The sequence below is a fragment of the Oryctolagus cuniculus genome, chromosome 3 (genome assembly GCF_051225735.1).
Source record: "Oryctolagus cuniculus isolate XC-2025 breed Fujian yellow rabbit chromosome 3, ASM5122573v1, whole genome shotgun sequence".
NCBI lineage: Eukaryota > Metazoa > Chordata > Mammalia > Lagomorpha > Leporidae > Oryctolagus > Oryctolagus cuniculus.
This window is the reverse complement of record NC_142869.1, coordinates 130,763,804-130,788,733: the sequence shown is the minus strand read 5'-3', so window position 1 is coordinate 130,788,733 and position 24,930 is coordinate 130,763,804. Positions and strand designations below refer to the sequence as shown.

Below are 24,930 nucleotides of genomic sequence, written 5' to 3'. Positions count from 1 at the left end.
TGGCAGCTACTAGAACTACCTAGGGATAAGGCACTTCTTACTGGGGGTAAGGATTAGGACTTGCAAGTCCACATGGTTTATTTATGGTAACAGTGAAAAATCTGACTCCCCACAACTTCTAGCAATTGGCCCCACTGCTGTGTGCACCCAAGGTATCACAAGTAGCTCCCCTCTTGGCATTTGATCCAAGTCATTTTAGGAGTTATACCCTCTCTCTCTTGGAGTTGGTGCTGTGGCACAGAGGGTTAAAGCCCTGGCCTGCAGTGCCAGCATCCCATATGCATGCCAGTTCTAGTTCCGGATGCTCCTCTTCTGGTCCAGCTCTCTGCTGTGGCCTGGGAAAGCAGAAGATGGGCCAAAGCTTTGGGCCACTGTACCCACTTGGGAGACCAAGAAGAGCCTAACCCTAACTGGCTTTGGATTGGTGCAGCTCCACGCATTGCAGCCATCTGGGGAGTGAACCAGCAGATGGAAGACCTCTCTATCTGTCTCTACCTCTCTCTGTAACTCTATCTTTCAAATAAATAAAATAAATATTTAAAAAAAGAGTTACACCCTCTCTCTCACTCTTCCAATGCACTCTTCCTCCCTATAGTTCTGCAACTAGTATACTACTTAGCAATAGATTCTTTTTTTGTTGTTTAAAGATTTGTTTATTTCAAAGTCAGAGTTTCACAGAGAGAGAAGGAAAGGTAGAGAGATAGAGGTCTTCCTTCTGCTGCTTCACTCCCCAGATGGCCACAATGGTTCAAGCTGCACTGATCCGAAGCCAGGAGCCAGGAACTTCTTCATGGTGTCCCACGCGGGTGCAGGGGCCCAAGGACTTGGGCCATCTTCTACTGCTTTCCCAGGCAATAGCAGAGAGCTGGATCAAAAGTGGAGCAGCCAGGACTCGAACTGGTGCCCATATGGGATGCCAGCACTGAAGTCAGGGGCTTTACCTGATACACCACAACGCTGGCCTCAGCAATATATTCTTAACAATTACTTCTTGATTTAATGCCTAACACTTTGGATATCTTAGAGATTTTCACAATTAAATTATTTTTTCCACATGACATCCTTTACATATTTTACAGCATTTAATAGGCCTTCTCTTCTCCAGAATTGAGAATCCTGCATGCCTCTTGTGTCACTTTTGAATTTGTTTCAAGGGGTGAAACAGTTTCCAGAATGTGCTTCAGTGATTCAAATTGCAGTAAAAATATGACACAGCAGAGGATAACAGTAGAATACAAGGACACTTATCACTTGATCTCACTGCCTTTCAGACAGGGCTGCCTGAGATTGCATTGCTTTCCTACTAGGTCACATATTTTCCTGTAGTTCATTAAGGTGCTCTTCATTTGCATGTGAATTTATTTGAAGAAAGAGCTCCCCATTGCTTGAAGCTAATAAGATCTGTTTTTTTTTTCTGCTTTTTCCATTCATATTCCATGTTACTGAAGACACCGCTGATTCCTGATTCTCTCAACTTGTTCTTGAGGCACCCCTGCCCTTTCACTCACTGTCTACCCTGGAAGTGTCCTGAGCATCCTGGGAAGGTGTAGAATGGAAGGAAATGATCAGCTGGTAACACACAACTAAATTTTTAAAATTTGAATAATTCTAGAGAAAAAAATCCCTAAGTATGTCCAGCAAGTATGTGATCACAATCCTATGCAAAGGACTCCCCCATTATCCACCTCAGTGATGCCAGGACACATGATGTCACCATTATCTTCCTCCACAAGAGTCCATGGTCCACTCAGGTTGCCCCTTGCCCATTGAAACAAATTCAAAGAGACACTAGAGGCATCATCTGATGGATTTTTTTTGACAGACAGAGTGGACAGTGAGAGAGACAGAGAGAAAGGTCTTCCTTTGCCATTGGTTCACCCTCAAATGGCCACTGCGGCCAGCGCACTGCAGCGGGCGCACTGTGCTGATCCGATGGCAGGATCCAGGTACTTATCCTGGTCTCCCATGGGGTGCAGGGCCCAAGCACTTGAGCCATCCTCCACTGCACTCCCTGGCCACAGCAGAGAGCTGGCCTGGAAGAGGGGCAACCGGGACAGAATCTGGCACCCCGACCGGGACTAGAACCCGGTGTGCTGGCGCCACAAGGCGGAGGATTAGCCTAGTGAGCCACAGCGCCAGCTCTGATAGATTTATTAAAGTTGAAGCTTCTCACATATGAAAGCCAGTTAAAAGTTTTTTTCAAGTAGTTTTCCATAAATACATATTACTTTTTAAATACGCACTCTCATTCCAGGTAGCCCCACAAGAATTCCAGAGTAGGACCAATATTTTTCCTTCACTGTTTCCTGTCCTCAGTGCCTTCATCTATTACTAGCCCCTGTTGTGCCATCCTACAGTGTCAGTAAGACTCCTCTATCTTCATAGTCAAGGCTCATTTTTTTAAATTGACAAACACTAATTGAGATATAACCATGTGTCAGGCAATGTGTTTGATATGAGGCTACAATTAATTTACTTATATCTCCATTTCATGCCAGAAAGTAAAGAAGAAAGCGATGAGAAGGGGCTGGCACTGTGGCATAGTACGTGAGGATGTCGCCTGCAGTGCCAGCATCCCATATGGGTGCCGGTTCAAGTCCCAGCGGCTCCACTTCTGATCCAGTTCTCTGCTGTGGCCTGGGAAAGCAGTAAAAGATGATCCAAGTTCTTGGGTCTCAACACCCACGTGGGAGACCCAGAAGAAGCTCCTGGCACCTGGCTTTGGATTGGTGCATCTCCAGCTGTTGTGGTCATCTGGGGAGTGAACCAGCAGATGGAAGACCTCTCTCTCTCTCTTTCTCTCTCTGCTTCTTGTTCTCTCTGTGTAACTCTGACTTTCAAGTAAATAAATAAAATCTTAAAAAAAAGAAAAAGATGAGAATAAAAAGGAAGGAAACAAAAACAGGTACAAATGAGAAAAAAAAAACATTAAGGCCATCACATGGAACCAAGAATGAGAACTAAAATTCATCCGAGGAAGAGCTATACAATTCCTGTAGTCAGAGCAGAGTTAACTTTAAAGTTTTTACAGTGAAGAAAAAAAAATAGTGATGGGAACATGTAGTCAATTTCATAAAACCAAGTGTTTCAGGTCTTCAAAGAAGGAGGTACCTTTCTCTGAAGGGAGGAGAGAACCTCCACTTTGACTATGACCTTGTCTAAACAAGATAAGAGTTGGAGAACTCAAGGGGCTTCCATAGCCTTGGAAACTCATGACTGGTGCATAGGGAGATTACTGATGCCATAGACAGGAGTGTCAATTTGTAAAGTCAACAACAGGAGTCACTGTGCACTTACTCCTCATGTAGGATCTCTGTCCTTAATGTGCTGTACATTGAGACTTAATGCTATAACGAGTACTCAAACAGTATATTTCTCTCTGTGTTTCTATGGGGGTGCAAACTGTTGAAATCTTTACTTAATGTATACTAAACTGATCTTCTGTAAAAAAAAAAAGAAGAAATTATCAATTCCCAACTTGACTCTCACTGGGATTAAACATGACAATAGGTCTGATCTGATTTCATCATCATTTAAAAAATCATCTATTATTTTTCACTTTATGTTTCTGTGTGGGAGCCAACTGTTGAAATCCTTACTTAATGTATGCTAAACTGATCTTCTGTATATAAAGAGAATCGAAAATGAATCTTGATGTGAATGGAAGGGGAGAGGGAGTGGGAAAGGGGAGGGTTGTGGTTGGGAGGGACATTATGGGGGGGAAGCCATTGTAATCCATAAGCTGTACTTTGGAAATTTATATTCATTAAATAAAAGTTAAAAAAAAAACATTCATAGTAAGCCAATAAAAGAAAAAAAAAAACAAGTGTTTCCTATCTCTCTCTCTTTCACACACACAGAAACACACACACCATTCTCCTTGGTCCTAAAAACAGAAAAATGCTTTTCTCCTAAAAGTCTATATGGAAATTGAAATGACCAAGTGTCCCCCCCTTAATAATAATAATAATAATAATAACAATAATAATAAAATCAGACCTTGAGTTCCTCTCTATTTTCTGTGTATGTTCTCCTTTCACCCAGACATCCTAATGAAAACATGAGACTTGTCTTTGCCAATTCCATTTACTCACTTCCCACTCACTTTTCAACTCCTTGCATTGAAATTCCCATCCTCACAACTTCTCTGAAACAGCTTGACTCATGAAACTGATGTGTCCCATGATCTCACACTTAATTTTGCTGCAGAATATTCTCATCTTCTCCATTTATGTCCAGTTTCTGTCCTTTTCAAGCTGTCTTGTGCATCATAGACAGAAGTTTGCTTAAAGAACTGCCCAGGTGTGTCTGTTTCTCTGGCAAAAGGCCTGCTGAATACAACCACAGCAAAGCTGAGCATTTGTTTCTGGTTTATAAGGTGTTCATACCCAATTTTTTCCCAATACATATTGTCTCAAGTTCAATCATGAGAAATGACATGTGTGGCTCTTGTTTTATGTTCTTAAGATTTATTTTATTTATTTGAATGTCAGTTACAGAAAGGGGGATAGATGGATGGATGGAAGGATGGATAGATGGATAGATGGATAGATGGATAGATAGATAGACAGACAAACAACTTTCATCCACTGGTTCACTCCTCAAATGGCTGCAATAGCCAGGGATGGGCCAGACTGAAGCCTGGAGCCAGGAGCCAGGAGCCAGGAGCCAGGAGCCAGGAGCCAGGAGCCAGGAGCTTCTTCTAGGTCTCCTGCATGGGTGCAGTGGCCCAAGCACTTGGGTCATCTTCTGATGCTCTTCCAGGCACATTAGCAGGGAGCTGGGTTGGAAATGGAGCAACTGGGACTCAAGTTGGTACCCCCGTAGGATGCAGGCCTCCAAGGCAGTGACTTTACCCACTAGGCCACAACTCCAGCCCCCATGTTTGTCTCTTAATCTCCATCTCCCTCACATCTCTGAAGTGCCAATATCCCCATTCACAAGTTTGTTTCTTCCCTCAGGCTTTTGTAATCCTTCTTTTAAATCAGGAGAATAAGCATCCATCCCTTTATGGAAAATTTATTCCTTTATGGAAAACATGCCCTATTTGTATGTTTATGGGTCTGTTGCTTATATGGATACTCTGACCTTATAACAGAGTAACAGTCATATTTTGTTAGTGTCGCTAGTACTCACACTGAATTAATTTACTTTATATTAACCCCGTAAACCTAGCACTAATATTAGACCTTGACTAATTTATCTCTACTCACCTCTCTTCCCCTGGATTTCTGCTGGCTGCTGCTTTGAGCTCTGTTGATAGCCTCTTTCCAACTTATGTTCCTCTTCTTTTGAGTATTTAATTAGAATTACACACTTTCTCCTGACAGTCAAACATCCCCCTTCACACACAGACCAATATATCCACTTCTCACATGACTTTGAATCCATGTTCTAGAGCTGATCTGGACCTGAGCCCATCAATTCCATCCTTGAAGTTCCTCAGTCTGGCTCACCTTGTACACAGACAAACCCAGACTCCTCATTGTCGGCTCCACAGAAGTCCTTATGCCACTCTCATATGCTTTGCTTGCTGTTCCCCACTTAACTGAAAATAGATCTTGTAAAAGATGTTTTTCTTTTTTTTTAAAGATTTATTTTATTTATTTGAAAGAGTTACAGAGAGAGGTAGAGACACAGAGAGAGGTATTACATCTGCTGGTTCATGCCCCAGATTGCCACAACAGCCAGAGTTGTGCTGATCCAAAGCCAGGAGCCATGATCCTCCTCTGGGTCTCCCACATGGGTGTAGGGGCCCAAGGATGTGGGCCATCTTCTGCTATCCCAGGCCATAGCTGAGAGCTGGATAGAAGAGGAGCAGCTAGGGCTAGAACCAGTGCCCATATGGGATGCTAGCACTTCAGACCAGGCCTTTAACCTGTTGTGCCACAGAGCCGGCCCCAAGATGTTTTTCTAAAAAATGTACAGTACACAAAGAATTTAATGTGTATGAGCAAAGTTGAAAAAATGTGATTAGAGTGATAATGTAAAAAATAAATAAAAGCTTAAACAGCAAAGAAAAATTGGGAATAGTCTAATATCTAATATCATCTATAATGAAAACAAGCTTTGTATGAACCACTTTAGGTTATATTCACACCCAAGAGAATGGTTGCATTAGTATCTATTTTTGTGACTTTCTTATGCATTAAAAGGTATTTAGCATTGTATGACCAAATTTCCAACAAAAATTTTGTTTATTTAGCAATAAAAATTAAATAAAATTTTTATTTTGCTGGATTAATAGAAAGAAACTGTTTCTCTCTCTCTCACACACACAAAGAGATGGCCAGCCCAGATCTCCAAGATCTATCTAATTTTATAGTTGTAGGATTCTATGGGTAGTAAATCATCTGCTAATAAAATATTTTTTTCAGTTGTATTTTTCTAACTCCCCAGTTTATTTTGAAAATAATTTTTTTTCTGGCATACAACCAGGTAAGTTTAGAATTAGTTATCTGAAGGACAGAAATGATCTATATTTGTTATAAACTTATTAAAAGCCAACAAATAAATACTTACTAACATGCCAATATGTAAGCACACCAATACAATGGAATGTTTTAGATCATTTTCCCACCTAAACCAATTTGCATTTGGCATTTGGGTGACATGTGGGTGTAAACACAGAAGTATTCAACTGACTACAAATGGAGACAGCATTCAAGCAACCTTTTTCTGGATATAATGACATTTCAGAAACAAAGTGGCTCAAGTGGGAGGAAATAAGCTGAGCTCTTCAAGAAATAAACAAAAATCAGCAAGTGTGAAAGGTGCTGATTCCATAAACTTTTCTCTTTCCAGTCTCCCAATATACAAGAGTGCACTCTGGGTGTGTGAAGTAAAACTTCTCATAGGGCAGCTCCACCAAGGGGTGTGGGATGAGGGGAGGGCAGCCAGGAGGGCAGAGTGCACCTCCCATACCCGTGCTTCCCTCAGAGGCCACTGCTCCACGCAGCACTGTTCTGCTCTGTTCTGTGGTGTTTGTTCCCGTTTTTGTAATTGGGGCAAAGTGGAAGGCTCAACTACTCTAAGAAGGCTTAATATTTTTATTTATTATTCTGCATGTACAACTGATTTCCATCAACAATTATTTTGTAAGATAAACAGTCAACAGAAGACACATGTGAGGCCTGGGGAACAGCCTGGCATTTGAGTAGGCGGCTGCTGGCAGAGACCCCCCCCCCCAGGCCTAGTGGGCTTTCTCCAGGAGGGCCCTGCAGCACCATGCACACTGCTGGTATACAGCCTCGAAGTCCGCATCATTCCCATAACAGGGATCATCGATAATGAGTTGTTTTTGTGGATCTTAGCTCTCAAGTAGTTCAATTTCAGCTTTGCGATTTTTAACTTGATTACTTTTTCTATTCAAATCTCTCAGGTTGCTTTCATCCATATACAGTATGTAGTCCAAGGTGGCAAAGTCTTCTTTGGTGACCTGCGGGGCCACATGGCTCATGGGCACACCCTGCCTCCTCATGTACTCTTGCCCACAGCCGTCAGGGAGGTTTCCTATATCATAGATGGACATGGCCGCACTGTCTACCTTCCAATTGTCTGACACATTCTGATAAGTCATGAGTTTTCTGAGAACTGCTTCTGCAATGGGTGACCAGCAAATGCTACCCAGACACACAAACAGCACTGACTTGGATGCTGCCTGGGCCATCTTCTGGTGCACGCAGACAAAAGATTTTTGAAATAGCTTTCATTCCAATAGTGTGTAGGATGCATTCAAAGAAATGAACCTAGAAAATGCTTTTTGTTGTTTTTAGTTCTATTCCAAGACTATGGTCTCTGTGATCAGAACAATAAATTAAGTCTGGTTCGACCAACAAATAGATATGTGCCCTAGAACGAGTCACTTAACCTCTCTGAGTTTATTCCATCATTTATACATAGGATTAATAATATTTTAAAGATTTATTTATTTATTATTTGAAAGTCAGAGTTATACAGAGATAGAAGGAGAGGCAGAAAGAGAGGTCTTCCATCTGCTGGTTCACTCCTTAATTGGCCACAATGGCTGGAGCTGTGCTGACCTGAAGCCAGAAGCCAAGAGCTTCCTCTGGGTCTCCTATGCAGGTGCAGGGGCTCAGGGGCTTGGGCCATCATCTACTGCTTTCCCAGGTCAAAGCAGAGAGCTGGATCAGAAGTGGAGCAGCTGAGTCTCAAATTGGCACCCATATGGGATGCTAGCACTGCAGGAGCTGGCTTTACCCACTATGCCACAGTGCCAGCCCCTAGGATTAATAATAATACATGTCCTGTCCTCCTCAAGAAAATATGAAAAGTGTGTATAACATATACTAAATTTATTCACTAATAATCTTCTAAATAAAATTTACTTATCATTTTCTGAACAAGCATAGACATATAACAACTAAATCTTTCAAGAGTATGTTAATTCAGGTAGAAATGAATAAATGTATAGACTAACATCAGGTGACTTCTTCCTGCCTTGGTTACTAATGAATGACCAAGCTTGTTGCTGTAAATAAATGGTCACTAGGATGTTTCTCAAACATATGTGTGGCTCAAGATTAGACTTCCTCCACTTTGTGGCCTCACCTGTCAACCACAGCAACTATTTTTGATCATAGGCTTTTCAGTGACATCTAACTCTGCACAAAAGAGTCATCATCCTTACTGAGACGTAGAGACATGTGACATACTTGACACAAGCAGTGTGCTTCTCTTATTTTGGTTGTTTCCTTTTCCTAATCTCTTTAACATGCATCTGTGCTTCGGCAATTTTGAAAACATTCAGATCAACTCAGGTCCCTCTGTAGCTGGTTCTTCAGGATCCACCTGCCCCACGGCCCCTTCTGGGAAACCTGGCCCCACACACTCACCGCTTCCCGCTTGCGAGGCCTCCGGCTTCCCCTTCTCAGAGCTGAGAAGGTGGAGCCACCGCGGGGACGCTCCACCCACTGTAGGCGGGACGCGACTATGACCCAGGTATCTTGCGTGATGACGATGTAATACGCCACCCTCACCAGGGCCCCTGATTGGACAGCTGCAAAGCCAATGGGCGTGAGGGGCCTCACAAAAGGTATAGCCAATCAACATGATTGCTGATGCAGTGGGCGTGGGGCGGTTGTTGCCGGGCGACGGGAGTGCGGGCTGGGTTTGGGGTCTGAGGCCGCCGTGGTGCCTGATTTCCGGGCAGGGTCGCTGTGGCCTCCGTGTTCCTTGGGGCTCTCGGGACCTCTAGAACTCGCCGTGAGCTGCAGAAGCCGCTCCAGGTGAGTCACCACTAACTGCGCTTCATCGAATTCTGGTCTTTGTTTCTTCATATCCCGGAGGATTTCTCCTTTGGGAAGTTTCTGTAATGATCGTTGGAACAATGTTTAAAGATATTGCGTGGTTAATCCTCTTGGTTCATTTCTCTTGTAGATACGTGTTTTCTAGTCTGTCTTTTGTCTTTTTAATATTTCCTATGTGTTGCTTGCTGTTAGTAATGACATTTAAAAAAAAATGATTTCTTGAAAGGCAGAATTAGAGAGAGAGATCGAGAGAGGGAGAGGGAGAGAGAAGGCTTCCATCCGCTGGTTCACTCCCCAGATGGCCGCAATGGCCTGATTTGCACAAATCCGAAGCCAGGAGCCAGGAGCTTCTCCCAGGTCTCCCACACAGGTGCAGGGGCCCAAGGACTTGGTCCATCCTCCACTGCTTTCCCAGGCCACAGCAGAGCGCTGGATCAGAAGTGGAACAGCCGGGACTCAAACCGGCCTCCATATGGGATGCCCAGTCTGGATATCCTCCCTTGTCAGTTGTATGTAGTTTGGGATGACACTGGATTGTCTGTATGTAATGGTGTCATCTGGGTACATTGACAGAGTTCCTGGTTTATTTAGGGTTGATGCTTGTTGTTTGTTTTTGTTGTTTGATTTCCCTGTTAAGAGAGATGGGGAGAAGGCAGGCATGGCTGGGTCTGTTCCCAGGGGAAAAACTTTCGCTGTTTTAAGAAGCTTGCTATAGGTCCATTTTATTCAATCAATCAACTTATTAAATTATGTAGATTTTTTTTCAGTTTCATGCTGTGTATGTGTTTTGGGAGACTGATTTTCAAAATGTAACAGATTTTGAACTCTGGAGTCATTTTTATTTCTAAGAATTTAACAATATCCTCTTAACATTTTGGTAAGTTCTGTATGTTCTATAAAGAATGGCCCTGTTTTAATTTCCTGAAATTAGTTATTGGCTTAATAAATTATCTTATTTTTATTTTTATTTATTTTTACTTTTTTTTGACAGGCAGAGTTACACAGTGAGAGAGAGGGAGAGGGAGAGACAGAGAGAAAGGTCTTCCTTTTTCGTTGGTTCACCCCCCAAATGGCTGCCATGGCCAGCACGCTGCACCAATCCTAAGCCAGGAGCCAGGTGCTTCATCCTGGTCTCCCATGCAGGCACAGGGCCCAAGGACCTGGGCCATCCTCTACTGCCCTTCTGGGCCACAGCAGAGAGCTGGACTGGAAGAGGAGTAACCAGGACAGAATCTGGCACCCCAACCAGGACTAGTACCCGGGGTGCTGGCACTGCAGACAGAGGATTAGCCTAGTGAGCTGCGGTGCCAGCCTAATTTTCTTAACTTTTAAAATATAGTTTTCCTAAAAAAAAAAACAAAAAAAATATAGTTTTCCTTACATGTTTCTGTAGTACTTTTGTGACTGGAAACATTTCATTGATATCTATTGCATCTGTGTCCCGCCTTTATCTAGGTATTGTTTCAGCATTTTTCCTCTTTAATTCTTGAAAAGGTAGCTGAGATTTCTGTGTCCTAACATATTCACTTAAGGATTTCCATTTTCTCCAAGCACTGTATCCGTATCCCCTTAATTTTCTCATATATTTGAAAACCCTGTAAGTGTAGACCTTGTCTGCCCAGTGTCTCCATCCCCATGTGCCTGCAACCATACCAGGCTGCATGTATCTCCTTTCCTGTGCCTTAAATCCCATGTGTTTTCTGCAGTGTCATTCTCCATTGAACTGTGACCTCTCTTCACTATTGTATGTTGTCATTTGTAAAATCTCTGTACTCCATGTCAGCCCTCAAAAGTCCTATTCCATGTGCCTTCATGTGTCTCCAGCCCCTGCGTCTCCAGCACCTCTTTTTAAAAAGGATTTATTTGAAAATTACATAGAGGGAGAGACAGAGGCATAGAGAGACAGAAAGAGCGTCCATCCACTGGCTCACTCCTCAGTTGGCTGCAATGGCCACGGTCAGGCCGTTCTGAAGCCAGGAGCCAGGAATTTAGAGCTTTTTCTGGTCTCCCATGTGGGTGGCAGAGAGCAAAACACTAGGGTCATCTTCCACTGCTTTCCTAGGTCATTAGCAGGGAGCTGGATCTGAACGGGAGCAGCCAGCATACAAACCAGCACCCATATGGGATGCCAGCATCATAGGCAGTGGTGTAACCCACTGCACCACAATGCCAACCTCTCCATCACATCTTTTCTTGAGTGTCCATCTGTGCCTGCATCCTGAGCCAATTGTCATGTCCTCCAGCCCCTCTGCATGAAGCCATGATCTCCCATCAATTATCTCCTTCCCTTCTGCAGAGTATTTTCCTATTATCATGGAGTGACTTCATTGCCTGTGCCTTCAGCTCTTGGCAGCCTTCAGATACCTCCCTGCCCTTTGCTTGAAGTCATTGTCTTCCTTAGGCTTCCAGAACCCCTATGACTGCAGCCTAGGCTTTTCTCTTGAGTCCCCATGCTAAATGCCTGCACCCTAAGCATCCCATGTGTCTTCATCTCCTGTTCTCTTCCCAGGGTCTCCACCCACTTTGAAGGTTTGGTTATGTGGTTAACTATTGAGGAACAACTTGGTTTTATATGAGTTTTAGCCATTGTGAATATAAATATTTTCATGTCAGCTTTTATCAAGGCATACATTTTTCATGCCAGCTGTGTAAATATATTAGAATGTGTGTGGTGTATGACATGGTGTTGGATTTCTAATAGCATTTCAAGATGTCTGATAAAACATCTGTCCCACTATGCATTCTCACCAGTATCAAATGTGATGTTCTGCTACCCCATCCTTGCAAAGCATTTGTAATGTGTATTTTTAAGTCTAATCATCCTTATACATGGTGTATCCATCTTTTTGCTGTCTAAATGTACTCTTCTTTTATGTACAGTACATTTATTTTCTATGAATTCCCTAATATTCAGAATGCTTTAAATGCTTATTTTGATATATTATATGTGTGTCTCTATTTATATATTCTGTCAGTATTTTTTATTAGATTGATTTATATATTAGAAAGAGAGAAAGACATAGTGAGACAGAGAGACAGATCTTTCATTGATGGTTCACTCCACATATGACCACAATGGCTGGTTCTGTGCCAGACTGAAGCTAGAAGCCTGGAACTCCTTCTGGGTCTCCCATGTGGATGAGAGGAGCCCAAGCACATGGGTCACCTTCTGCTGCTTCCCCAGACACATTAGCAGGGAGCTAGATGGGATGTGGAGTTAAACTGGTGCTCATATGGGATGCCAGTGTCACAGGGCATGGCTTAAGCCGCTGTGTGACAATACCAGCCACTGTTTTGTCTTTGATAATAGGCATTCTGACTGCAGTAACTTGGTATCTAATTGTGGTTTTGATTTGTATTTCCCTGTACTTGTTGGCCATCTGTATGCCTTTCTTTGACAAATGTGCATTTAGATCTAATGCCCGTTTTCAAATATGTTCATTTTTCATTGAGTTTTTAAAATGTCTTAAATTTATGAACATATTCTAATTATTCATCCTTTACTAGGTGTATAGTTTTTTTTTTTTAACTTTCATTTAATGAATATAAATTTCCAAAGTACAGCTTATGGATTATAATGGCTTCCCCCACATAACGTCCCTCCCACCCGCAACCCTTCCCTCTCCCACTCCCTCTCCCCTTCCATTCACATCAAGATTCATTTTTGATTCTCTTTATATACAGAAGATCAGTTTAGCATACATTAAGAAAAGATTTCAACAGTTTGCTCCCACACAGAAACATAAAGTGAAAAATAATAGATGATTTTTTAAATGATGATGAAATCAGATCAGACCTATTATCATGTTTAATCCCAGTGAGAGTCAATTTGGGAATTGATAATTTCTTCTTTTTTTTTTTTACAGAAGATCAATTTAGTATACATTAAGTAAAGCTTTCAACAGTTTGCACCCCCACAGAAACACAGAGAGAAATATACTGTTTGAGTACTCGTTATAGCATTAAGTCTCAATGTACAGCACATTAAGGACAGAGATCCTACATGAGGAGTAAGTGCACAGTGACTCCTGTTGTTGACTTTACAAATTGACACTCTTGTTTATGGCCTCAGTAATCTCCCCATGCTCCAGTAGTAAGTTTCCAAGGCTATGGAAGCCCCTTGAGTTCTCCGACTCTTATCTTGTTTAGACAAGGTCATAGTCAAAGTGATAGGTTCTCTCCTCCCTTCAGAGAAAGATACCTCCTTCTTTGAAGACCTGTTCTTTTTTTTTTTTTTTTTTTTGTTTTTTTTTTTTTCCTTTTTTTTTTTTTTATCTTTTATTTAATGAATATAAATTTCCAAAGTACGTCTCATGGGTTACAATGGCTTTCCCCCCCATACCGTCCCTCCCACCCACCACCCTCCCCTTTCCCACTCCCTCTCCCCTTCCATTCACATCAAGATTCATTTTCGATTATCTTAGTATACAGAAGATCAGCTTATTATACCTTAAGTAAGGATTTCAACAGTTTGTTCCCACACAGAAACATAAAGTGAAAAATAATAGATGATTTTTTTTTAAATGATGATGAAATCAGATCAGACCTATTGTCATGTTTAATCCCAGTGAGAGTCAAGTTGGGAATTGATAGTTTCTTTTTTTTTTTTTTTAACAGAAGATCAGTTTAGTGTACATTAAGTAAAGATTTCAACAGTTTGCACCCCCATAGAAACACAAAGTGAAATATACTGTTTGAGTACTCGTTATAGCATTAAGCCTCAGTGTACAGCACATTAAGGACAGAGATCCTACATGAGGAGTAAGTGCACAGTGACTCCTGTTGTTGACTTTACAAATTGACACTCCTGTTTATGGCATCAGTAATCTCCCTATGCACCAGTCATGAGTTTCCAAGGCTATGGAAGCCCCTTGAGTTCTCCGACTCTTATCTTGTTTAGACACGGTCATAGTCAAAGTGGAGGTTCTCTCCTCCCTTCAGAGAAAGGCACCTCCCTCTTTGAAGACCTGTTCTTTCCACTGGGATCTCACTCACAGAATCTTTCATTTAGGTTTTTTTTTTTTTTTTTTTTTTTTTTTTTTTTTTTTTTTTTGCCAGAGTGTCTTGGCTTTCCATGCCTGAAATACTCTCATGGGCTTTTCAGCCAGATCGGAATGCCTTTAGGGCTGATTCTGAGGCCAGAGTGCTGTTTAGGACATCCACCATTCTATGAGTCTGCTGAGTATCTCGCTTCCCATGTTGGATCACTCTCCCCTTTGTTTATTCTATCGGTTAGTATTAGCAGGTACTAGACTTGTTTATGTGCTCCCTTTGACTCTTAGTCCTTTCATTATGATCAATTGTGAACTGAAATTGATCACTTGGACTAGTGAGATGGCATTGGTACATGCCACCTTGATGGGATTAAATTGGAGTCCCCTGGTATGTTTCTAACTCTACCATTTGGGGCAAGTCAGCTTGAGCATGTCCCAAATTGTACATCTCTTCCCTCTCTTATTCCCACACTTATGTTTAACAGGGATCACATTTCAGTTAAATTTCAACACTTAAGAATAACTGTGTGATAATTACAGAATTAAACCAGTCATATTAAGTAGAACAGACAAAAAAACTACTAAGAGGGATAATGTATTAAGTTGTTCATTAACAGTCAGGGCTATGCTGATCAAGTCACCGTTTCTCATAGTGTCCATTTCACTTCAGCAGGTTTCCTTTTTGGTGTTCAGTCAGTTGTCACCGATCAGGGAGAACATATGGTATTTGTCCCTTTGGGACTGGCTTACTTCACTCAGCATGATGTGTTCCAGATTCCTCCATTTTGTTGCAAATGACTGGATTTCATTGTTTCTTACTGCAGTATAGTATTCCAAAGAGTACATATCCCATAATTTCTTTATCCAGTCTACCGTTGATGGGCATTTAGGTTGGTTCCAGGTCTTGGCTATTGTGAATTGTGCTGCAATAAACATTAGGGTGCAGACTGCTTTTTTGTTTGCCAATTTAAATTCCTTTGGGTAAATTCCAAGGAGTGGGATGGCAGGGTCGAACGGTAGGGTTATCTTCAGGTTTCTGAGGAATCTCCAGACTGACTTCCATAGTGGCTTGACCAGTTTGCATTCCCACCAACAGTGCGTTAGTGTCCCTTTTTCCCCACATCCTCGCCAACATCTGTTGTTGGTAGATTTCTGCATGTGAGCCATTCTAACCGGGGTGAGGTGAAACCTCATTGTGGTTTTGATTTGCATTTCCCTGATTGCTAGTGACCTTGAACATCTTTTCATGTGCCTGTTGGCCATTTGGATTTCCTCTTTTGAAAAATGTCTATTGAAGTCCTTGGCCCATCTCTTAATTGGGTTGTTGGTTTTGTTTTTGTGGAGTTTCTTGATCTCTTTGTAGATTCTGGTTATTAACCCTTTATCTGTTGCATAGTTTGCAAATATTTTTTCCCATTCTGTCGGTTGTCTCTTCACTCTCCTGACTGTTTCTTTTGCAGTACAGAAACTTCTCAATTTGATGCAATCCCAATAGTTGATTTTGGCTTTGACTGCCTGTGCCTCCCGGGTCTTTTCCAGAAATTCTTTGCCTGTGCCAATATCTTGAAGGATTTCTCCAATGTTCTCTAGTAACTTGATGGTGTCAGGTCGTAGATTTAGGTCTTTAATCCACGTTGAGTGGATTTTTGTGTAAGGTGTAAGGTAGGGGTCTTGCTTCATGATTCTGCACGTGGAAATCCAATTTTCCCAGCACCATTTATTGAATAGACTGTCCTTGCTCCAGCAATTGGTTTTAGATCCTTGATCAAATATAAGTTGGCTGTAGATGTTTGGGTTGATTTCTGGTGTTTCAATTCTGTTCCATTGGTCTATCCATCTGTTTCTGTTAGGTGTATAGTTTGTAAATATTTTCTCCAATTTCAGATTGTCTCTTTGCTATGTTGATTGATTGCTGTGCAGAAGTTTTTTAATTTGATAAAATTCCATTTGACTATTTTTGCTTTTTTCTTCTAGTGCTTTGGTGTCTTATGCTCCAAATGCTTTGCCATTCCAAGGTCCTGAAGCATTTTCTCCTAGTAGTTACATGTCTTACATTTAAGTCTTTAAATCATTTTGAATTGAGTTTAAAATTATTTATCTGAGGGGTGCTGGCATCATGGTGCAATAGGCTAATTCTCTGCCTGCGGCGCCAGCATCCAGTATGGGCACCAGTTTAAGTCCTGACTGCTTCTCTTCCAACACACCTCTCTGCTATGGCCTGGGGAAGCAGTAGAAAATGGCCCAATTCCTTGGGCCCCTGTACCCACATGAAAGACTGGGAAGAAACTCCTGGCTCCTGGATTCAGATCGGTGCAGCTCCAGCTGTTGTGGCCATTTGGGGAGTGAACCAATGGAAGGAAGACCTCTCAGTCTCTCCCTCTCACTGTCTGTAACTCTACCTCTCAAGTATAAATAAAAATAAAAATCTCTAAAAAAAACATATTTATTTGAGAGCAGATAGACAAAAAGAGCCACAGAGAGCTCTGATGTTTACTGACTCCATAAATTCCTACAGAAGCCAGTAGTGTGGAAATCAATCCAGCTGTCTCACATGGTAGAAGCAACCCAGTACTTGAGTTATCCCTAATCCCTCCCAGCATCTGCATTAGCAGGAAACTGGAGTCAGAAGTCAGAGCTGGGTATCTACTAGGTACTTTCATATGAGATTTTAGCATCTTAACTGACATCTTAATGGCTAGGGTAAGTGAATACCTTTGAGTTCATTTCTTTGAACATGATGAGAGATAAAGCTTAAAGCTGCATGTGAATATTCAATATTCAAAGCACCATTTATTGAAAAGACTGCCCTTTCTACAGTGAATATTCTTAGCACTTTTATTGAAGATCAGCTGGCTGGAGATGTTTCTCTAAATTTTTTATTAAAATAAAGAGAACAGATTTCATGCATTTCATACATACAGTGCTAAGAAGATATCCATAGTTCCCCCACTCCCTCCATCAATCCCCCTTCACCCTTCCTTTTTCTCTTTATGTTTTGCAAAAACATAAATTCAAAAAAACATAATTTCACAATTTTTTTCATCTCAAGTTTAGTGCACCACTAACCATAATATTCAACAAATAAAAAGTCCAAAACCACAGTTTCACTAGAGTATACACAGTTTCACTAGAGTTTACAATAATCAAATCATGAATCCATTTCATTTTTATACATTTTTGTATCCTATATTAATCAGAACATATCAGGGAAGAAATGACATCTTTCTTGAATGGCTCTTTTCAATAAGCATAATGGTTTCCAGTTGCATCCATTTATTAGAAGGACAGGATTTCATTCTTTTTTATGACTGAGCAGTATTCCATACTACTCATTTTCTTTATCCAGACATCACTTAATGGGAATCTGGCTTGATTGCTTATCTTAATTATTGCCAGTTGAGCTGCAGTAAACATGGGGGATACAAATAACTCTTTCAAAGCCTGATTTCATCTTGTTTGTGTAAATTCCCAGGAGTGGGATGGCTGGGTCATATAGTGGATCTATTTTCAGATTTCTGAGGAATATCCTTACTGTCTTCCATAATGGTTGTAATACTTTACATTCCCACCAACAGTGTATAAGTGTACCTTTTGCCCCACATCCATACCAGCATTTTTTATTTTTTGATTTTTGCATGATAGACATTCTAACTGGGATGAGATGAAACTTTATAGTTTTCTTTGCATTTCTCTGATGGTTAGTGATGCTGAGCATCTTTTCATGTGTTTGTAGGCCATTTGTATTGACTGCATCTTTCGAAAAATTTCTGTTCATGTCCTTTGCCCATTTCTTAACTGCATTATTTTGTTGCATTTGAGTCTCTTGAGATCTTTGTAAACATCAGATATTAACCTTTTATCAGTTATATACTTTGCAAATATTTTCTACCATTCTTCACTTTGCTGTTTCTTTTGCAGCACAAAAGCTTCTTAGCTTGATGTAATCCCTTTTGTCTCTTTCTGCTTTCATTGCCTGTGCTTTTGGGGTCTTTTCCAAGAAGTCTTTCCTATGCCAATGTCTTGCAGAGTTTTCCCAATGTTTTCCTCTAGTAATTTGTTGATATCAGGTCATAGATTTAGATTCATGATCAATTGTGAGTGGATTTTTATATGGGGTGTAAGTACAGGTTTTGTTTCATACGCCTGCATGCAGAGATCCAGTTTTCCCAACACTATTTGTTGAAGAGACTGTCCTTTCTCCAGGGATTGATTTTAGCTTGTTTGCCAAAGACTAGTTGATTGTAGCTGCATGGATTAATTTCTTTGGTTTATATTTTGTTTCATTGGTATACATGTCTTTTTTGTTCCAGTCCCAGGCTGTTTTGTTTATAACTGCCCTATAGTATGTCTTGAAATCTGATATTTTGATACTTCCAACTTTTTGTTGTTTAACATTGTTTTAGTTATTTGGGGGTCTCTTGTGTTTCTATACAAGTTTTAGCATTATTTTTTCTAGATCTGAGAAGAATGTTCTTGGAGTTTTGATTGGGATCTCATTGAATCTATAAATCACTTTGAAATTTATGAACATTTTGATGATATTAACTTTTCCCATGCACAAACATGAAATATTTTTCCATTTTTTGTGTGTGTTCTTCTATTTCTCCCTTTAATGTTTTTTAATTTTCATTGTGGAGATCTTTCACATTCTTAGTTAAATTTATTCCAAGGTATTTAATTTTTTAGTAGGTATTGTGATTGGTATTGTGATTACAAGTTCTCAGCCTGGACTCATCAAATACAAATATATTTATCTTATCCAATTCCCAAAGGATTCAAAGTTCATTTTTTGTACATTATGAAAATTGCAAAAGGAGTTATTAATTATCCATCTCAGATAATAATTCCTGTCAGATCATTCATAGATAGATACAATTATAGATGTGGATGTTAATTATAAGTGTAGATGTTGATGAATCTACCATAGTTTACTATGGTATTTTTGGTTAAATTTTAAGTCATTCCTGATTACAAACTGATGAGTATCATAAAACTTGTGGCAGTGTAGTATGTTCATAACTTACATTCCTACTTTCTCTGTATTCTGAATCATTCAATCTGGACATGGAAGGAAGTAAAAATGTAAGCTTTCTAGCCCACAGAGTTGTTGGTCTTGGTGCTTAGCAACAAAGATTCCCTTCCATTGCCCTAGTATATTACATTGCATCCTTACCTAGTCACTTACAGAGCACAGGTTTTTGCTAAATTTACAGTATAAAAGAGGGCAGACAAGAACTCATGTTCTCTTGTAGGCATCCTAGAAAAGTCCTAAATACAGAAAAAGGGGGGTGGTATCTCATTGCCTCTTTCCAATATCTCCATTCATGCAAATCATTCATAAATTCCATATAGAGGAACAAGTGATCGGGCATCAGGAGCAGTGCTCTAATGTTTAGGCATTTTACTTTGTGGAGGGGGTTGTATCCTTGTCAGCCTAAATTTGAAAAAGATACTCTGTCCCAGAAAAACAAGAAGACTAGGAACCTCAGTGTACCCAAATTGTTTCTTTTAATTTTAAAGACTCTTGTGTCCAGCTGCAGTCACTATGTTAAAAGGAATATTTAGAAGAATGTGAGCATTTGGAATATTGAGTGAAGAGTTGCTCTCATATGACATGGGTGTGAATCTATTGTAAGAACAATATGCATGAGTACATTCTTATAGAATATTTCTGCAGTGGTTTTTCTGTGTTCTTACAGATTTCAGTTTTGTAAAATGATGCCAAATTATTATATTTGCTTGTTTCCTCAAGAGACACAGTCAAACATTTTTCTTTGAAGTGAAGAAACAAATTGTAAATGGTTGGGAAGCAATTAATTCTGGTATGTGGTAATTTGCAATAACCAGTAAGGATGGCTAAAATATATATATACATATATATATGTACAAATTTAAAATGCAAACCAAGAAGTGAAAAATGTGTTTGTTGCTTTAAAAATGAACATTTTAAATTCTCTTCTTAAAATATATTTCACTTTATACATTATCAGTTCTTATTCTCAAGACGTTAAAGTGTATCACATTTTTATTGGGAAACAAAGAAAAATGTTCCATTTTAGAATATTAAAAACATATAATTTTAAATTTTGCCAAACAGTTTGTAATAGTTGAATTTGTATTTTTAGGCATAAATATGTTTTCTTCTTGATATATTATGACAGATATATTTTTTTAAACTTTTACTTAATAAATATAAATTTCCAAAGTACAGCTTTTGGGTTACAATGGCTTCCCCCCCCATAACTTCCCTCCCACCTGCAACCTTCCCATCTCCTGCTCCCTCTCCCATTCCATTCACATCAAGATTCATTTTCAATTATCTTTACATTGAAGATCAATTTAGCATATATTAAGTAAAGATTTTTTTTTTTACCAGAGTGTCTTGACTTTCCATGCCTAAAATACTCTCATGGGCTCTTCAGCCAGATCCGAATGCCTTAGGGGCTGATTGTGAGGCCCAGAGTGCTGTTTAGGACATCTGTCATTCTATGAGTCTGCTGTGTATCTCACTTCCCATGTTGGATCGTTCTCTCCTTTTTAATTCTATCAATTAGTATTAGCAGACACTAGTCTTGTTTATGTGATCCCTTTGACTCTTAATCCTATCATTATGATCAATTGTGAACTGAAACTGATCACTTTGACTAGTGAGATGACATTGGTACATGCCACCTTGATGGGATTGTATTGGAATCCCCTGGCACATTTCTAACTCTACCATTTGGGGCAAGTACAATTGAGCATGTCTCAAACTGTACATATTCTCCCTCTCTTATTCCCACTCTTAAATTAATCAGGGATCACTTTTCTGACAGATATATTATTTTAAAGGTAGTAGAATATATGGGGTAAATGATCCAACAGATTTGTTTTCATTAGATCAAACTTGCCCATGGGGTATCTAAGCTTAGAATGAGTTTGATATCAGAACACTATTTACATTCTCTGCAAGAAAAGTAAAGGATATTTTGTCCCTAGATTTCAAATCACAATGACATAGTCCAATTTACTTTTGGTTCTCAGTGATGTATTATTGTGTTTTATAACACCTTGCATTCATGAAAAATAGGTTTTTATTCAAAAGTTCACATTTGTACCACATTTTTTTTTCTTTAGCTTGGTAGGTCTAAAATTTTTCTAAAGGACAAGCTTTCTATAATACAAGTTCATATGTGTTGCCTGCCATAATCAATTTCTTTTTTTTTTTAGAGATTTATTTTTATTTATTTGAAAGAGTTACGTAGAGAGGTAGAGACAGAGAGAAAGGTCTTCCATCCACTGGTTCACTTCCCAGTTGGCTGCAACAGCTGATCTGAAGGCAGGAGCTTCTTCCAAGTCTCCCACATGGGTGCAGGGGCCCAAGGATGTGAGCCATCCTCTGATGCTTTCCCAGGTGCATTAGCAGGGAGCCAGATCAGAAGTGGAGCAACTGGGCCTTGAACCAGCACCCATATGGGGTGCTGGCACCACAAGCTGTTGCTTTAACCTGCTGTGCCACAATTTCTAATGTGTATACACTGACAAGAAGAATTACCCAAAGTACACTCATCTAACAATGCATATCTTTGCTAAATTTAAAGATGATGGATTTACCTGCTACACCACAATGCCGGCCCCAAGTATTTGGTTTGGAGCAATATTCATCTGCAATTTCCATAGATTTTATCAGAAAGCATCATTTGATAGTAAATGCTTTTAGTGGGTAAATGAAATAGATCAAACATTGAATTTGTGGGGAAAAATGGCTTTCATTCAGATCATGCCATGTCAAAGGCTTTGCCATTTCATTATTATATATCCTTGGGCAAACCAGTTACTTACCTCTTCATGCCTCAGTTCCATTTTCTTTAAAGTTAAGATAACAGGAGCTATCTCCACTTTTCTGGAAACATAAAATGCTGGAAACATCACCTGGTATAAAATAAATGTTAGCAATTACTATCTATTCACATTTTCCTAACAAGGTATTTAAATATCTGTGCCTTTATGCTTAATGTTGTAGTGTACACATTTAGATACAACTCAAGATTTATTTGAAATTACATACATTCAATTTTTCAAAACTTCATATTTTGCTAGACATGGTAACTCAAACTAGATTCAATTCCATTTAATTTGATGAGTGAGACATTTCTTGTCTAATTCCCTAGATAGTGTAACTTAGTCACTCGTTTGTGCTTTTTGATGGTACCTGCATCTTTTTCAAAAGAGTAACTAAACTGTATCATTTTTGATCAAAAATAAATCACTAGATTAAATTGGAATTTAAAGAAAAGGACTATTCTCTGGCAGCAATCTTAAACTAGTATGTTGATGCACTTTGGTAAATGGATTGGAGACTTGCTGATTGTGTATGTGTATTTGTGAATGTATGTCTGGTGTGTGTGTGTGTGTGTGTGTGTGTGTATGTGCACGATCAATTTAAAGATACAATAAAATTGTAGCATTATCTAAAGAAATAATTCTAGAAAATCATAGTTTGTAGTAACTTTTGCTCTTTGGAGTTTATAATGTTTAGATGATGCCTAAAAAGTTCCTGTGAATTTTTTTCAGAATTCTAGTAACATACAACACTGAAATTCATACAGAAGAGGAAAAGACTTGAGTTCAAAGATCTCATTAGACTACAGAACCAATCAGCCATAATTCAGGCCCCAAAATTAAGCTACTTGTTTGAGAAAATTTAAGTGTTTGTATTGATGTCACATATTGTTTGCAAACAAATGTATCTTTTTAAAAATATTTATTTATTTATTTATTTGAGAGAGTTACACACAGAGAGAAGAAGAGGCAGAGAGAGAGAGAGAAAGAGAGAGTCTTCCATCTGCTGGTTCACTCTCCAATTGGCTATAAGGGCCAGAGCTGCGCCAATCCAAATCCAGGAGCCAGGAGCTTCTTCTGGGTCTCCCACATGGGTGCTCAGGCCCAGGAACGTGGACCATCTTTCACTGCTTTCCCAGGCCGTAGCAGAGAGCTGGACTGGAAGTGGAGCAGCAGGGACTAGAACTGGCATCCATATGGGATGCTGGCACTGCCAGGCTGCAGCTTTACCTGCTATGCCACAACACTGACCCCAATGCATCTTAATATAACTGTGTTTGATAAATACATAACATTAGTGTTGAAAGAATAAATAATTTAAACTTCAGTGAAGGCAATTTGACATTAAGTAACAAAACCATGAAATACTATTCAGTTGATTTCTAGTTTAGATATTTTCATGAAGACATTTTAGATAAAATTATATTGATGCCAAAATATTCACAATAGAATGATTCCCAATAGTGCAAACATATGGAATCATTTGTATTAGATGATTGCTTGATAAATTCATTCATAAATTTGAAGTAGTCTAGCATTTAATAAATCCTTTTGAAATTAATTGCATTAGTTTGAGGATATGCTTTGAATATAGAGTTTATAAAAAGTGTAGGGCAATAATGTATACTGACAATCACTGATTGTGTAGAAATCCATGCCTATAATGGTAATTGTGTGATAGAATTATAGATTTTCTTGAGACTTTCTTGTTTTCAATGCTGTCTTGTTTTATAATGAGACAAACATTTAAAAAATTATTTGAGAGGGAGAGATGGCAGCAGAGATCCCATTTGTTGGTTCTCATCTCAAACACCAACGTAGATCTGGGTCAGCCTAAAGCCAGGAGCTGGAACTCAGTGCAAGGCTCCCACATGAGTGGGGAACCCTACTAACTGAGTGGTCTGTGCTGGCAGGAGGGTGGAATAAGCATCCAAAGCCAAGATGTCAACCCAAGTAATCCAACATAGGACAACTGTATTCCCAAATGGCATCTTTTTTTTCTTTTTAAAGATTCATTCCTTTATTCGAGAGGTAGAAAAAGAGGTCTTCTTCTGGTCTTCTGCTGGTTTGCTTTCTAAATGGCTGCAGTGGCCAGAGATAGACCAATCCAAAGCCAGGAGACAGGAGCTTCTTTCAGGTCTCCCATATGGATGCAGGGTCCCAAACCCTTGTGCCATCTTCCACTGCTTTCCCAGGCCTTCAGCAGATAGCTGGATCAGAAGAGGAGCAGTCAAATCATGAACTGACACCCATATGGGTTGCCAGTGCAGCAGGAGGAAGCTTAACCTAATAACTGCAGCACCATCCTCCAAAAAGGCATCTTACCTGCTAAGCAAAATGCCTTCCCAATGTTATCTTTATTAAAAATAAAGCTTGACTGTGAGTCAAAGTATAGGAACTAGTTGCCTCCCTCCCACAGGCTGGGCTGGTTGTCTACAACACTCTGGGTCACCACTGACCCCAGTCCTCTTGGATAGACCCCCACTTGCAGTACAGTCCCCTAGCCCAGGCTGGGGTATGAGTGGAGAGGGGTGGTAAGGACCAGGGCATCACTAAATCAGGTGACTGTGGAATTCCTCTGGGCAAGGCTGGTGGATCACACTGCTGCTGGTGATTGGGAGCACACACCACTGATGCAGATTCTCATTGTTGGGAATCAGCAGACCACGCATGACCCCACCAGCTCAGTGGCCAGTGCCTCACACACCCTTTCCACTGGTTGGCTGGCTGCAGGCTCTGCCTGCACCCACAACATAGAGCAAGTGGAGCAATTACCTGAATGAGGAGAGAGTGGATGGCATGTACACTAGCCATAAGCAATGGAGGAAACAATATTTCAAAGGTCA

At 40.0% G+C, this 24,930-nt stretch overlaps 1 pseudogene; it reads right to left on the bottom strand.

Moving 5' to 3' along the window:
* Positions 1 to 7,192: 7,192 nt before the first annotated feature.
* Positions 7,193 to 7,669, bottom strand: LOC149127512 (low molecular weight phosphotyrosine protein phosphatase pseudogene; annotated as a pseudogene).
* Between the last annotated feature and the right edge of the window lie 17,261 nt (positions 7,670 to 24,930).